Below are 16,484 nucleotides of genomic sequence, written 5' to 3'. Positions count from 1 at the left end.
TTCCTAGTCTCTCTTCTTTATACAATCTTTGTACTAGAAACGCATTCACACCGATGCCAAATGAAGTTTTCTGTTTAAGCTCCGGTTCTCAAGATAAAGTAGGGAAAGTGGCATTGAACTAATCCATTCTTGAAAACATCTTAACATTATAAGCAGAACAAAGTGGTACAAAATGTATTCAGCCTCACGGATTTCTCTAGATTGTAACCAGAATAGAAGATGGCAGAATATATTAATTCCTGAGATAAAATTATAATGAGAACAGAAAATGGTGCGAGATGAATTAATGTAGTGGCAGGCTTCTGTCTGCAGAGCATGGTGCTCTCTAAATACCACATCGCAGCACTTTGCAGTCAGCTCTCTTCTGTAATCTATATTTTAAAGATGCTCTAAAGATAAAGCCAGACCATATTCTCATCTCCAGGAGCACTGCGGCAGCACTCTGGACACAGAATAGCCCCAGGGAAGTGATGAATGGGCTTACCTGAAAGGAACAGAGGAGATTTAAGTTAGATAGCAGGAAGATTTTTCATTTCTGCAGATGTCTACTGACATGCCTCCTTCACTAGCAGGTCTCCTTTAAGTCTGGAACTTCAAGGAAAACTTAGTTGAAGTAGTCGTGGTTACAAAAGAAGAATTTGCTCTTTGCAAAAAAGACTTTACATTTTGCAACATGGAAAGCATTGTTTGATATTTTTTGTCATTGCTGCTTAAGAGTGCCGGTTTTAAACTGGGATGACTACCGTTTATCTGGAGTGATTTTCAAATAGGTACTGCCCTATGTGTCTGAAGTTAGATTATCTTTTAATCCATATTATAAATATACTTATTAATAGACCTAGGGTGAATTTGGGGAGAAAGTTAGTCAATGCAGTAATGTACCTGTAGTGTCATTCAGATACCTATTTTTAGGAGCTTTGTACTATTCAACAAGAGCCAATATAGCCCAATAATAAACAACTGAGACTCATTGCTTCAAATCCTTCAAAGGCTAACATGACTGCAGCAGCCACAGTAGAAAACCTTGAGTGGCTATACTGGAACTTTGAAATGCTTAATAATGCTTGTTCCCCATAGCTTTGCATCCTCTGAAACCTGATCTGATTGCAAATTTTTAATCAGGAAATCTGGTCTTTGAATCAGAGTGGCTTTGCCAATTAGATTGGCAGCAATATTGCTCTTGTTTTGAATTTTCATGATGCAGGAAATTTGGGTCCAAGTTTTTTCCTCTCTGCATTGACACTGGTGCACAGGGCATGGCTAGGTTATCCAAACTATGAATTAAAGTTTTTAATAACATCAGAATAAGGTATTAGCAGTGCTGTCTTATTGTGGCTGGTTGTGATTTCAGATGAAATCTAACTCTATGATAACAAGCAAGAGTGAACTGTGAGTTAAAATGTGCTAACCCCAGACGGTATTGTAATCCAGGCTTGAACACTGTGTATTTTCTCTTTTCACATATTCTCTGGCAAGACAGTTCCGTGACATTACCTCCAACAGCAAACCTAGTGACTTGTGATTGTATTTGTCCTGGGATAAATCCTCCATACAGAGGAGGCGCCTTTATCCTTGAAGTACTTTGGAAATGAAGCTGTTTATTTCTTCCCAGCCCTCTGACCTGTCTCTAAAGATTCAACCAAAGGTATTGTAGACTCTTTAATATTTTATTAAAAGGAAGAGAGACTCAGAGAATTAAAATCCAAGATTGCTTTACTGCTTCATGATTTAAGAAATCAAAACTTGTAAGTAAATAGTGCTTTTGAGCTTGAGAAATTACAGTGAATCAAGCTGCCTCTCTTTCCGGAGAAATTTACCTGAAATCTATTCTCCCACTGTTTGCATGGTCAGTTCCTGCAACGCTTGCAATTTCTTTTAAAATCATAAAAAAAGAGAATTAAAACCCTATGATGAAGCACTTACCCAAAATTAAAGGGTCATGGTTATTTATTAGAAAAATACTATGTACCTAGAATTTAATCACATTTCAGATAGACTTCTTTCTTTTTTCTTTCTTTCTTTCACAATTGTACACCACGGACTTGATATTTCTGTCTATCCTTCTTGACTTTCAGGCATGGTTTACAATATTATATTTATATCTGTAGCAGTGTATGGTAGGAGAACAAATTTTATAAGTTTAGTGTGGATTGGGTTTTCAGTTCCCTATAGGAAGTCCAGTTCTCCTTTGCTCCTCTGGGTTTCTGTAGTCTGAGCAGAGAATGGCATATGATAGGAATTAGGTGGTGATAATAATTTAGCTGCCTGCATGAAGTTTACAGTTTAGAAGGAAAGGCACAATTCAGAAACAGACCTGTGTTTGTACAAAAACTTGATATGTGATAAAAGAGTTACACTAATTTAACAGGCAAGGTTGAACCATTGGAAACAGGAAGTTAATCTTCTGCTATGTTCCACAATTAATTCCAGGTAGATTAAAATAAAAATAATTAAAATTAAAATCATAAAGAAAAAACAAAACATGAATAATTCATCTGTTCTCTCTATGGGGAAGGATGACTTATATTTGAAAATAAGAGAAAGAAATAGGGGAACAAAAAGTTGCATGATATTTTTAATTGAATTTAAAAAATAAATGAAACTAAGAGACAAGAAATAAGAAAAACATTTGTCACAATAATGAGAAAAGCCCTAATTACTTATTATATAAAGAGCTCATACAAACCAATGTGCAAACAGGATGGTAACAAGTTAACAGGCAAATTACAAAAGGTGGACCTAAGTGTCCAAAGCTAAAAAAACAAAAAGAATTTAGCTTCACAAAGGTGCAAGTAAATGTAAATTAAAGCTCACGCTACCATTAAATAGCAAAGATTATAATAGAGGCAATATTTGAAGATGGTATTAGAGAACAAAATGTCACTTGGCCCATGCTAATGATGATGGGTGTTGGTGTGGCTTTCTGCATACCAATTTAACATACATCAAAAGCCTTAAAAATGTTATATTCTGTAGTAGGTCAAAAAAGAAAATCACAAAACAGCTTTTTAAAAATATGATTCCCATTGTTTTTCATAGAAGGAAAAGAAGGAATAATAGAGGAAAAGAAGGAAAGACAGAGGGAATTGTATGTGTGTTCAGGAACAAGTAGTGATTTTGTTTTCTTCTTTAAAAGTCAGAAAGGTTCATTTGTTTTTGCAATATGTCTTTATTACAATCAGAGAAGGTAATAATATTTAAAAAGAGGAAGAAACATGAAAAAAATGCTCTTATCCTTACACCCACTGGTTCCCCATTTAGAAAATTACCCAAAGGAAAAGGCAAAAATGTAGACAAAGATTTATGTACAAATAGTGTGGTTAAAAATGAAAACATCATCAGGAGATTGTTTAAATAAATTCTGGAACATTCAAAAGATAGACTATTATGCAGCTGTTATAAATTATATGTCAGAGGATTTTTCAATGACATGGTAAAATGCATCTGACAAATTTTAAGCAAACAGAATAAAACAAAACAGGATACAAAATGGTATAAGAAGAATGATCCTAACCTCAAAAAATGCAAAAAAGGCTAGGGGGAAAAAATACACCAAAATGTTAATGGTTGTGCCCAGGTAGGGTAGATTACTCATGGAGGATTTTTGTTTTCTTCTTTGTTTTGAGTTATGGGTTTTGTTTTCTAAAACAATTACTGTGCACTACTTTTATAAGTGGGTGTGGGGGACATTTTAGATCCTTTCATCCCTCAAATTGAGCCCTTTCCACTGTACCAGAGCACCACAGTTTTCTTCAATAAAGAGCTTCACTACCTTGCCTTAAACCAGAAATAATGAAACATCAGAAAAGGGCCCTAAAATCTGGATGCTATTGGGAAAAATAAATTTCTGCCAATAAACAGCAGGCGTTTGGTGTCCTTTACCACTTTGCCCAATGACATTCCAGGTAGGGATTGTCCGTTACTTTAGAATGACAAATATACAGCTAAACAGAAGCAGCCAATGATCCCTACTCCAGGGGACAGCATTTCTAGAAGCAGCCTCCAGAAGGTCTGCTTTCCATAAACGGTGTGCTGACTTTCAGCAGCAGGGATCAGCATTTTTGCCACGTGCAGTACCTTGGACGGCTGCATCTGCTGCATCACTGGGTGCCTTGAGAAATCGCTAGGTAAACATCCGAGCGCCAATTGCAAAAAGATACTCCTGTGGGTAGTAAAAACTGTTCTCCGTTTGCAAGTCGAGGCTTACCCCTGTGTTTTGGAGATACCTGAATTGGTTTGGCTCTTTTCCAATTACAATCTGTTCGTAATCACCCAGGGTCTGTAACATCAAGCAGCGTTATGAGGGAATTAATTCTTTCTATGTGACAGTTGTTAGTGTAATTCATGTCCTTGTTTTTAATTGCTGGATCAAATTACTTTGTAGATTATTTCATATTTCATCCCAAGAGAAAGGAATAGAAAAAATGCACAGTGCCTGTGGTGACTTATTTGTTTAGTCTACTCTGGGAAAAAAGAAAAAAAATAAAGCAGAATTAAAAAGATTGACTTTCTAAACAAAATGGCTCTTCTCTATCCTTAGAGTATTTTTTGCATCATTTTAGATGGAAAGTTATCCTGAGTACATTCTTTTTGTTTAAACACTCTAAGAACTAAGTTTATTTTTATAATGGTTCTGCTAAAATAATGGCCATAAAGGTCACGAAGCAGTATCTCCTAACAAATACCTTGAAAAGGATTCACAATTCAATGCTGTTTCATTAAAAGAAGCACCTTGAAGACAAGAAATTAATGAGATTTAGAATAATTTGTTAAGAAGCATCTAATAGCCACTCATGAGATTCAAATGTCAAGATGTTAAAAAAAACACAAAAAACCATGCACACATACACAAAAGAAACTTAGCAAATGCAAATTATATTTGGGGGAAAAAAGAATATTTGAAAAATCTTATAAATGTTTATTTTTGCAGCACTGAAATTTAATCCCTGTATTTGAGTATATACCCAGTAGGCATTTCATCCATTTTTGAGTCATACTCTCTGAATGCTTTTCACCCTAAAAAGTCTAGAATCTCAGAAAGAGTTAGTAACTGTTTCATTGATGTCTTATGAGTTGAGAGTTTACTTGTAGGCTGAAGGGGAGGTGAAGGCCCAGATAAAGCAAGCTCACAGAACTGAAAAGCTATATATAAAATTCATTGTTCTATTTATTTCCACTTTGTGATGAGTTGAGAGGGAAATGTATTTATAACAATGGGGCACTTGAAATGAGCTGTTGCTATAACTGTCCAAGGCCAGCCAACATGCATATTGCCTCATAAATAGTCATCTTATAAAGTAGACCTGAGTGATAAACTGAAGAGGAATTATAGATCAGTGATCACTTAAAAGCAAGCAGCAAAGAAATTGATAAATACTGCCTGCCTGCCTGCCTGGCAAATAAAAAACAGTCATCATTAGAGAAAGAGCTGGAACTTGCTGATTGCTGGGAAATTACAGTAATAGACAAATGAACAGATCCACTCATTCAGGGCAAAGGTGCCTTGTAGTTCAGGTAACGAAGTACTGTCAACACAGAAAGGTCCTTGAAATAGGAGCTGAACTTGCTATCCTGAAAACAGAAGATATATATACAGACACAGTTGAAAAGCTGGCAGCCCCACATCAGTTTTCTCCACCAGCGTGTTGAATGTATTTATTGTCACTGTCATCTTGGAAAAGGGAAAAGAGATATCCATAAAAATAGATCCGTTTCCATCATTGGTACTATCAAATGCTAAAACAGAATTCCTGTGGTCACTTATATCTCATAAGCCCAGTCTGTTCTAGTCTGTTATAGGGAAACAAGATGGTTATATTGATTTCAAAAGTTGGTTCTCTATTTTAAATATGTTGTTTGTTTGCCTATGTGTTGATGGAAAAGAAGCAAGTGACCTACTACCAGCTAAGTTGATTGATGGCTGTGGGTTTCCTAGCTACATTTGGGCCTCTACAAAGCAAGTCTCTTGTTGAGCTGGTGTAAGTGCATCTAAATGAGCCTCTTCAGGAAGCCAAGAGGAATGGCATAGAGTTACAAGTACTGGAGGTGGGGAGGATGCCACATTCTCTTTGTGCTTCAAGCCAACTTCATTCTGATCAGAACGGAAAACCATCTGAGGATTTTAAGGGTTGCTCATTTGTAATAATAACTTGCCTATGTGAAATGCATTCACGTGGCATGCTCAGAACAGCTCTGTGAACCATGTGTTATCACACCCCTTTCCAAAAAGAGATTGAGGCTCAGAAACATTTGGTACATGCTCACGGTACCAAAGAGGGAGTCTCAGTTCTTCCCATTGCCAACTCAGGCTTACTGATTCCAGCTTCTATGCCTATCCTCCACTTGTAGCCATAGTTAAAACATGATCCCACTTCCAGTTTGATTCAAATAAAGACATGTAAAAAAGTCAAGAGTGGACATCTTCTTCTTTCTATGGTTATCTTTACGGCAGACATTCTTGGTTCAAATAAGCAAGGGAATAATTTAAGAAAGATGAAGTAGCAACATTAGAAAGAGAATACCTGCATAGTTGAGGTAGTCAGCTTGCATACTTGATAAAGCAGTGAAAGCCCAGACCTGAAAGAGTTGCACGTAACAAAGATGACAAGTCAATACTCCCTAGAACACCATCACAATGTTATAAAGTATAAAATGATTAATGAAAAGATAGTCAATGTAAGAGCAGTCCCCAAATACAGATTTCAGTTTCTTTTCTGTATACTTGCTCCAATATAAGGCCTTTTAGTTCAAACTTCAGTTACAATGACAAGTTCTTTCAGAAAATTGTCATGATGCCTACCATAAGATTTCATATAAAGACTGACCATTTTATCAGTTCTCTTTAGTGGTGTAAACTACCATCCAAAATTTAGGAGCTTATAATAACATCCATTTAATTTTCCACACAATTTTGTGTGTTAGCTGGTGTTATGGTTTAGATATGAGGTACCCCCCCAAAAAAACTCATGTGTGAGACAATGCAAGAGTTTAGGGGTGAAATGATTGGGTTATGAGAGCCTTGACCTAATCAGTGCATTAATCCACTAAGAGATTTACTGGGTGGTGATGACAGGTAGGTAGGGCGTGGCTAGAGGAGGTGGGTCATTAGGGGTATATCTGTGGGGTTTATATATTGTTGTGGTGAGATGAGTTCTCTTTCTACTTCCTGGTTCTATATCCTGAGGTGCCTTCCTCCGCCACACTCTTCTGCCATGATATTCTGCATCATCTTGGGCCTAGAACAATAGACTCAGCCATTTATGGGCGGAGCCCTCTGAAACCATGAGCCCCCAAATATACTTTTCCTCCTTAAAACTGTTCTTGTCAGGTCTTTTGGTCATAGTAGTGAAAACAGCCGGCTAAAACATCTGGGACAAGTAGGATATTTGGAATGGCTGTTTTAGTTGGGGCCAGCTTGGCTGGGGCTGGATGGGCTGGCGTGACCTTACTTGTGTTTCTCATGATTGGCAGGTTGGTCTTTGGGGGACTCAGCTGGATAGTTGTCTTGGCTCCACATGGTCTCTCATCCTTTACCAGGCCAGCATAGATGTCTTCTCATGTTGGTCTCTAAATTCCAAAGGAAAAGAAGATCCTAATATGCAAGGGCTTGGAAAAACCTCAGCTTCTATTGGGCTTGCTGGAGAGCTGGGGAGATCTGTCCAGGTCCTGCTGAAACTGGAAGGACAAGTAAGGAGTAAGACTGACTGAAGAAGAGTTGGGGTCCAGCGTGAAGGGAGTGGGTGTCACTCACTGTCTTATGTCTATTTTTCTTAGATATTATTTTAGCTATTCCAACCTCCTTTTCCCTTTTTGATTATTGTTTTCATAATCTATCTTTTCCAATTCTTTTTCTTTCAACCTATCTATATTTTTATATTTTTTGTGGGTCTCAGATAAACAGAATATAATTGGATTTAGTTTTCTCTCAAGTCTGGTAACATTTATTTTTTAATAGGAGTATTTAATCCACTCACATTTCATTTAACTTAATGATATATCAGGCTTTAATTTAACATCTTACTTTTTTTCCCCCTATATGTTCTTTGCTCTTTTATTCTCCTTTCATGCCACATTTTGGTTTAATCAAGTAGCTTTTATTCCAGCTCCTTCTCTAATAGTGTGTTAATTATATATATTTTGCTATTCTTTTATGGTTACCTGGAGATCACAACATACATCTTTGACTTCCTAGAGTCTCATTTAAATTACTACTTTTTCAACAAATCAGATGATGCAAGGACTTTACAAGATGTTAACTTACACACATTTTTAGTTTTAACTTATACACGTTTTAGAGTTTCATTATTGTTCAGTTGGTGTTCATCTGGCTCAACTGGATTTTAACCTTTGTCTTCTTTATTCTTGCCTCTATTTCTGTGCTTCCATCTGGATCATGAAGAAATCCCATTGGTTTTTCTTTTAGCCTGAGTCTGAAGATAAATTCTGTATGTTTTTTGTTGGTCTGAATATGCATTTATTTGACCTTCCTTTTTCAAGGATATTTTCACTGAGTGTAGAATTCTAGATTGTTTGTTATTTTCTTTTAATACTTTAAAGATTTACTTTCTGCTGAAGATTCCTTCAGAGGGGGAGAAACACCCTGGCTTCCCACTTCTTCCATGTCTCCTTGCAGTGCCCTCCATTGCCTACCCAGCCATAAGTCAGCAGGCATAGGAACCCCCCCCAAACAGCCCCCTGGATCCGGTCCTCTTGTGATGCACCTCAGAACACAGGTAAGGCAAGGAATGGATCTGAAGCCTTCACTGTCACTAACATTTCTCAGTTACACCTGACTCCATGGTAATCATATTACAAAGTATATTCACAAGATAGACTAGGTTAATGATGCATTTAAAAAAATATCAATGGCATAATGGACACAGAATTTACTTTGAACTCAGTTATGTGCTTAATGGTTTGCAGCTCTTGAATCTTGTAGCTACATTTTCTGGAATATGTCACTTTTTAGATGGCCACAATAGGGAAGGAGAGTCTGAAAAATTATGCCTGGGTTCTTCACTTCCTTTCATAAACCACTTAAATAGTCCTAAGCACATGGCCCTATTTCTGTACAGGTGGGTTCAAGGAAATACTGAGGAGTGCATGGACAATCTGGTGAGTACTATCTCCATTTCTCATGGATTACCTTACTTAATGAATATAGCTTATGGGGCTGAGGGTCTAGCTTAGTGGTAGAATGCTTGCCTATCATGTGCATGGCCCTGGGTTCAATCCCTAGCACTGAAAAAAATAGATAAATAAGTAGCTAAGGACTACTTAATAAGTAGTAATAGATAAATAAGTAGCTAAGGACTCTTCCTCACTTAACAAGCCACTAGAGTTTAATTTCTCTACTATGTTCTCCCTGCCAAGTAATTTCTGGGAATTCCTCAGTAAGGCTCATGTGTTACACTAATCTTTCCTGGAGGCCACTTGTCACCCCCACAAGCCATCCGTCCTCCAGGTGACTTTCTCAGACCCAGCAGGTAAGTCAACTCTTGCCAGCTCGTCTTTCACTTCTCTCAACTACTTTCTCCATTTTATTCTGCTTCGTTCCAGTATGGGCACGTAGATTTCCCTTAATCTTACAGGGCACACATAAAACCACACAGTGGTATCTAACAAAATTTTCTGGACTATTTGGGCATTCTGGAAGGGAATTATAGTGCAGAAGAGGAGAACTTAGATGTCGCTATACTCCCGCTTCTCCATTTTGCCTCTAATAATGGCTTCCTTTTGGCTATGACCCTTGCCACTCATGATGGTCAGTGCTTACCAGTAGTGCTTCCCAGTCCCTTCTACTTGAGAGGACCAATTAGATGCTGCCATTCAACAGATGAGAAAAGCTTCTCTCCCTCATTTTCATAGCTGTTTTCTCCAGGGGCAAACTTCTCTTACTGATAGTGTGTGGTCTGACCCTGAGAGCTCAGACAGGGCAATCACAAAATTTGACAGCAGATTTTCTGAAGTCTAGATGATACCACCTGAAATAACACCACTGTGGGTTTTCGGCCCAGGGTATACTTTGGCATTTCCCATATGGTTCCCTTTAAAGCCAAACCCCCAGATTAAGGTACGGACACACCTCCACATGCATCCCCTCAGCATCTGGTTTGCACTCCTGATCTCTCATGACTAGTTTTAAGATGAAACCTATGTGCATGTACATCCCAAGAGCAAAGAATAATATACAGAATCAGTTACACTTAAAAAAAAAAATCTAATTTAGCTAAAAAATCTTTTCAAGGGCACACCCCTACTGAAAAAGATAGGATTTGCATTGATCAACAAATATATAGCATGTCAGTTTGAGTCATTTACATCTAGGTTATTGGGTGGCAGTCTCCTTTAGAAATGATGCCCGAATATTTGCTTTACGTTTGGGTCAAAAAAGAATCCTTTCCAATTATTTTCCAGAAACAAAGGAAGTCTTTTCCAAAGATGAATGATGTCTACACCAGTAAAAATAGAAAATTGTTCACAACTTTTAAAGGACATCTCACTCATTTTAAACAAATGTCTTTCCTATAGCTATCTTGTTGTATTTGGTATTGGTGTCTAAGAGAAAGAACTAGAATGAGAGATATTATTATATTATGAAGACATTTGTGATTGCAAACAGTTGTTTATGCTTACAGTTGCAGGCTTGAGAAAAAGAAGACAATTTTCAGTTATGTAATAGGAAGATCCCCAGCAACATAGTCCAATAGAAATACAACATGAACTATATATGTAACTTAAAATTTTTTGGTAGCCACATTAAATAAGCAAAAAAATAAATGAATAAAGTTACTTTCAGTAGTACAGTTTACTTAACCCAATATGTCTAAGATATATTGAAACTCGTTTAATATATTCATATCCTATATAAAGTATTTCAAAATATTTATAGTGCTCAATAACCACATGTGGCTAGTGGCCATCAGACTGAGGTGTACAGGGATAGCTGCAGGACTAGACACAGAGACTCAAATGAGGCATGGGGGTCCATTTCTTTCCTCTGATTTCTCTGTTCTTCCCTCTTTGCTCTACTCTCAAATATGCCCTGTCCTCTTAGTAGTGAAGTGGCTGTACAGCTCCAAGCAATATTTTTTCAGGTTCGGGTTCTGTATCAAAGGGTGCTTCTGTCTCTTTAACAATGGGAGAAAAATTTGGTTTTCCGTCCATTCCAAAAGCAATTCCTGGAGTGAGGAGAGAGGAATGAAGGCCCAGATCACAAGACCACCCCCACCAACCCCCAGAAATCAGTCCTCTTCAACTGCTTATGCTGAAAATAAGGACAGGGGAAGTTCCTCAGAGGAGAATCAGGTGCTGTTACCAGAAGAAGGGTGCTGGTGCTGGGAGAAAATACTGAAGCAGAAACAAAGCCAAAAATTGGAGGTCTTCTCTAGGAATCAGCAGAGCACGGATGGTTACTAAAGCCCAGGCGTCGTATAAGGTCCTTCAGCACTTCCAAATCCAAGAGGTGAGCAGAGGAAGAGGAGCGTGTGCAGGGGAAAGAGGAAGGGCCATGAAACCAATGAAAGGGAGACAGGGAGGACGTTAACCTGCAGAAGTCCAAGTCAGAAAGGGTTCAGAAGTCAGTGGCATTTAAAGTTGCTAAGAGCCATGCTAAGTACCAAGAAGTGCTCAAAAGACTGAATGAAGCATGAGCCCCTACTGACCCAGGCAAGCACAGATTTGGTGGAGGGATTCGATAGGTTGAGAGTTAGGTCCAGGAGGAGGTAAGGAAGCAAAATCAGGTTGAGAAAACTCTTCCAAGAGATTGGAGTGAGGAAAAAAGAGAAAGAGAGAAAAATCTAGGACGGTAGCCTGAGGGGGTCATTGTGTTAAGGAAGAGTTTATTAAATACCTTATTATTCAAGCATAAACATTGTGATAGTAAACTCAAAAAATATGCAGTTGAGTGCAAAGCTGGGTTGGAATTCCTCAGTGACTAACTATACTACCTTTAGCAAGCTACTTGGCTTCTCTGCCTTGGTTTTCTCATTTGTAAATTGGAAGTAATTGTGGTGATTTAACAGGATCACCAGCTATATGAGATAATGAACAAATATAAAAGTATTCATCCAAGTTGTGCTTTTAAATTTTTTTCACAATACCTTTGTTCTATTTATTTATTTTTATGTGGTACTGAGGATCAAACCTAGGGCCTCTCATGTGCTAGGCAAGCGCTCTACTGCTGAGCTATAGCCCCAGCCCAGTGAATGTATTATTGCTCTCCTTCTTCCCTAGTGACTGGTGAACAAACCACACTGTTTCTTATTTCTCTGCTTTCATATTTCTCTTGGAATGTTTCCTCCCCATACCATCAGCCTGGTGATCTCTCCTGTAACATCTAAACAAAAGCAACTGTCCTGTTGCTGGTCACTTCCTCCTGCCCTTTAGAGCTCTTGCCAAAGATGAAGTCAGGCTTTGCCACCCTGGTTCTCCATTGCCCTGAATCCACTGCTGCCTGCTCACCTGCACCGCTTATCTCTGACATGGATCTGTGCTGTTTCCCACCAGAAAGGCCAGTTCCTGTACTGAAGAAGATGTACCATCTTAGATAGTTTAAGTCTTTCTGTCTGTAATTCTATGAATTCAGTCTTGGAATAAGTAGTTCTCTTCTGAACCATGCTGAGAGACTGCATCATCTGCATTTCTCTTTGAGCTTTTGGTGTTCCTTGGGTGACGGAGTAATTCTTTGCAACACTGAAAAGCTGGAGGTGCAGCTCTCTGTTGCTGCCTTCCAGTGACAAATGTGTTCTGCCCATGCCTTGGGCAAATGCTTCCTCCAAAATTTCACCTCCTCCTACAGAACTCCAGCCATGGAGCTGGATAAGGAATTGTATGGACGGAAAGCCAAGTTGTGCTTCTCCCTTCCAGATTCCGCAGCAATTTGCTCCTCTGTGGTCATATCTGTAACCCAGGCTGAGTCTTTTCTGTACATTCCATGATCACTTTGTTTCTGCAGCTGGGTCTGCTTGCTGTATTCTTAGGTTTTGTTGCTTAACTCTTTCCTGCCGTCTTGCATGTGATGACCATGATTCATTGTTATAAGAGAGGTCTAACAAGGTCAAGAAAGACTCTAACTTTGTATTTCGTGTAATGTCTTTGTGTTTTCCTTCTTTCCATATAGCCTGATTTTTTACATCTATTTAAATAGAAGAATAAAAGTCTGATGTGTTTATACACTTGGAGTTTCTCCATCCATCCCTCCCACTTGGGACAAAACTAAGTGTGAATTTTTCGCCGAGCTCCCATTCCCTAGAAGCTGGAGTGCAGATTGGAGCAGAGGGTTAAATCCTGGCAATTAATAACTTTCACTTTTGCAACGATTGCAGCTCTGGAGTGGCTTGTTCAGTAGCTGTAGATTACAGCAGTTCTATAGAGAATGGGGTTGAGATGTTACTATTTTGATGATTATTTCAAAATTCTGCCACTGAGAGATCATTGCTTAGAAACTGTGGAAAGAAATGGATAAATAGAAGAAAGGATAGATAGAAAGGTAGATGGAAAGAGAAAACATAGAACACATTTCCAAGACCTGGAATATATTTCCAAGACTATTTTTCTATTTAAATGTGTTTATTTCCTGATAAGCCCTTCTTTGCATTCTGGAAGTCTCCTGGCTGCTGATGAGGCAGAGTCCGGAGTGCACAGCATGGAGTCTGGAGTGTAGCAAGAGCATAATAAATGCTTATCCAGGGGACTACTGCTCCATTTGGCCTGCTCAAGCTAGAGCCAGCTCCTCTGTGCTCTGTCCTTGTCAACAGACTTTCCCAACCACTGAGGCAAACCAGAGAAGGCTGATGGATTTCACCCAAAGTTGTTAATCTGTTAACAATTGGCTGTAAAAGTATGCGTATGGAAACAAACAGGAAAACTAAAAACCAGATTTGCAGTTGCAGTGTAAAGATATAATTGTCATGCGTTAGCAAAAAGAAAGGCCTCTCACAGATTGCAAATGTTATTTTAATACATAAGGAAAATGCACTGGGTTTAATGAATGTGCTGTGACCATCAGCAAAACGGAATTTCAGATTTGAATCACTAAACCTATTTTTTTTTTTTTTTTGGTCATTGCTGCTATTCTTTTTCATCTCATCTTCTCCTCCTTTTTTTTTTTTTAATTTTAATCATGGGGTCCTGACAAATTGATCATGTATTTACACCTCTTACTCATTATGGGACCTTGGGTCATTTACTTAACTCTCTATGTCTTGAGTTCCTCATTTGTAAAATGCACATAAAAAAATCTACATTAGTTGGATGACTGGATGGGATAATGTGTTCAGAATATCCTCTGTAGCGCCAGGAACACAGAACAGGTATTAACAGCAGGACTTTCTGCCACAGCTGCTGCTGCTGCAACTGCTTGGTAGTTGATCAGGGTTCCCTGGAGACACAGAACCAATAGGATGTGTGTGTGTGTGTGTGTGTGTCTCCCCCCCCCCCCTCTACACACACACACACACACACAGAGAGAGAGAGAGAGAGAGAGAGAGAGAGAGAGAGAGAGAGAGAGAGAGATTATAGAATTGCTCCTGATTATAGAGGAAAGCAAGTTTGTCATTTGCAGGGTGGGTCAGCAGGCTCAAGACCCAGGACAAGCCTATGTTACAATTCAAGTTTAAGCCCATCTGCTGCACAATTCAGTCCTTTGTTCTATTCAGGCTTTCAACTGATTGGATGAGGCCCACCCACATTATGAAAGCCAATCTGTTTTACTCAAAATCCATTAATATGAATGTTGATCTCATCCAAGAGCACCCTCACAGAAACGTCTGTAATAATTTTGATCATGTAACAGGGCACCGTGGCCCAGCCACATCAATATATAAAATTAACCATCCCAGTCCTGTTTTCTTTATTCTCCAATACTATATCAGAGGACAATAGCCTTTGACAGTTCTCTCTTTTTCTACTTTTGTTTCCTCCTGAAGAATTTATGGGCAGTAGCAAGAATGTTTATAAGATAAAATCTAGATCCCTTCTCTCACGTGCTTAAATCCCTTAATGACCTCCTACTGCACTTAGAATAAGTGCCAGCTCCTTATCAGAGCTAATAAGGCAGTGCTTTGCCTGGCCTTCTCTGACCTCACTTTCCCAGAACCTCCTGCTGTGATGCTAGATGCTGTGGTCGACCAAGCCTGAAGTGCCAGTGTTTCATACAAGGAGGGGTGTATATCCTACTCACACTGGTAGGCAGCCTCTGACTGACATAGCTCTCCAAAGTCCCTGCCTTCTAGTATCAACCCTTTCCCTTGAAAGTGGACTAGATCAAGTGACTTGCTTCAAGCGAGCACAATATGGTAGGAGTGATGGGATGTCATTTCCAGGATTACATTACAAAAGATGGTGACTTCCATCTTGATAGAACTCTCTCTGTGGTTCCTCATGCAGGCTTGCTCTTTGACAAGGGACAAAGCAGCTTCTGGTCACCCGAGGAAAACACAGAGGCCTGACATCTAACAGCCCTGGAGAAACTGAGTCTTGCCAACAACCACAGGAATGGGCTTGGAAGCAGACCCTTCCCCAGTCAAGACTTCAGATGAGGCCACAGCCTCAGGCTGATCCTTGATTCAAGCCTATTGAGAGACCTTTAAGCAGGAATTGGACTATGATGTGCTCAATTTCTGACTCTCATAACTGTGAGATAATAAATGTGTGTTGTTTTTAGCCCTAAGTTTGAGAGTAACCTGTGACACAGTGGTAGACTGGCAGATAACTGATGGAGGAACTCTGCTTCATGCCAACATTTAGGAACCCAGACTGATGGAGATTCTATTGTTTTCATCGAATGACTTCAAGGTCCTTTGGTGTCAGCATCCAGGCAGCAGTTGGGGGATGAGAAACAGTGGAGGACCAAGTGTGATGAGGAGGCTAGCCTGAGAGACGCAGGTTCCCTTTAGTCACACTAAGTCGCATGCTCTCTCTTATCTAGGTGAAATGTAGCCAGCCGCTGGCTGGGCATCCACTTCCCATCCACAAGTCAATAATGTAGGAGGAAGACTTTGGTAAAGAGAGAGTGGATCTCAGCCACAGCCCTGCACCTTCTTTTGCTCAGTTTTATGAAGAGGACAAGCTCCATCCTTCTCTGAGGGTCTCTATTCTTCCTTGTGCATGAAATGCTTGCCCCAGATGGTTAGCTCCCTCAATCTTACAAATCTTAGTTTAAATGTCATTTCTCTCCTTTGGGCAAGATTTCCTGAGTACTCTACTTAGAATAAGCACCACACTCTAGTATATTCTCTCAGCCCTTTATCTCCATTGTAGAACTTATCCCAAGTTGTGATTATCATATAAGACAGTTCACTTGTTTTTAGCCATCTTCTGTGCTCAGGTGTTAGCTCCATGAAGGCAGAGATCCTGTTGCTGTGGTTCACCCCTGGATAGTACAGCACCTGACATTGTTGTTGTTGAGGAAATGAATGAGGTGCCACATTCCTAGATGATCATCTGATATAATCACGTTAAAGTGTTCTCTTCTCAGTTCCTCT

At 39.1% G+C, this 16,484-nt stretch overlaps 1 long non-coding RNA gene across 1 annotated transcript in view; it reads left to right on the top strand.

Annotated features, from left to right (window-relative positions):
- The window catches only part of LOC124100666 (uncharacterized), a 46,097-nt gene extending 30,138 nt beyond the window's left edge, over nucleotides 1-15,959 (top strand). Inside the window, exon 3 of the long non-coding RNA XR_006854376.2 lies at nucleotides 15,388-15,959. This is a non-coding gene — a long non-coding RNA (uncharacterized LOC124100666). The remainder of the gene's footprint in view (nucleotides 1-15,387) is intronic.
- Nucleotides 15,960-16,484: the final 525 nt, after the last annotated feature.

The sequence above is a fragment of the Marmota monax genome, unplaced genomic scaffold (assembly GCF_021218885.2).
Source record: "Marmota monax isolate L192 unplaced genomic scaffold, Marmota_monax_Labrador192_F-V1.1 WCK01_AAM20220418_F8-fsc00037, whole genome shotgun sequence".
Lineage (NCBI taxonomy): Eukaryota > Metazoa > Chordata > Mammalia > Rodentia > Sciuridae > Marmota > Marmota monax.
Note: the sequence above shows the minus strand (reverse complement) of the source record. Positions and strands in the feature narration are given on the sequence as shown.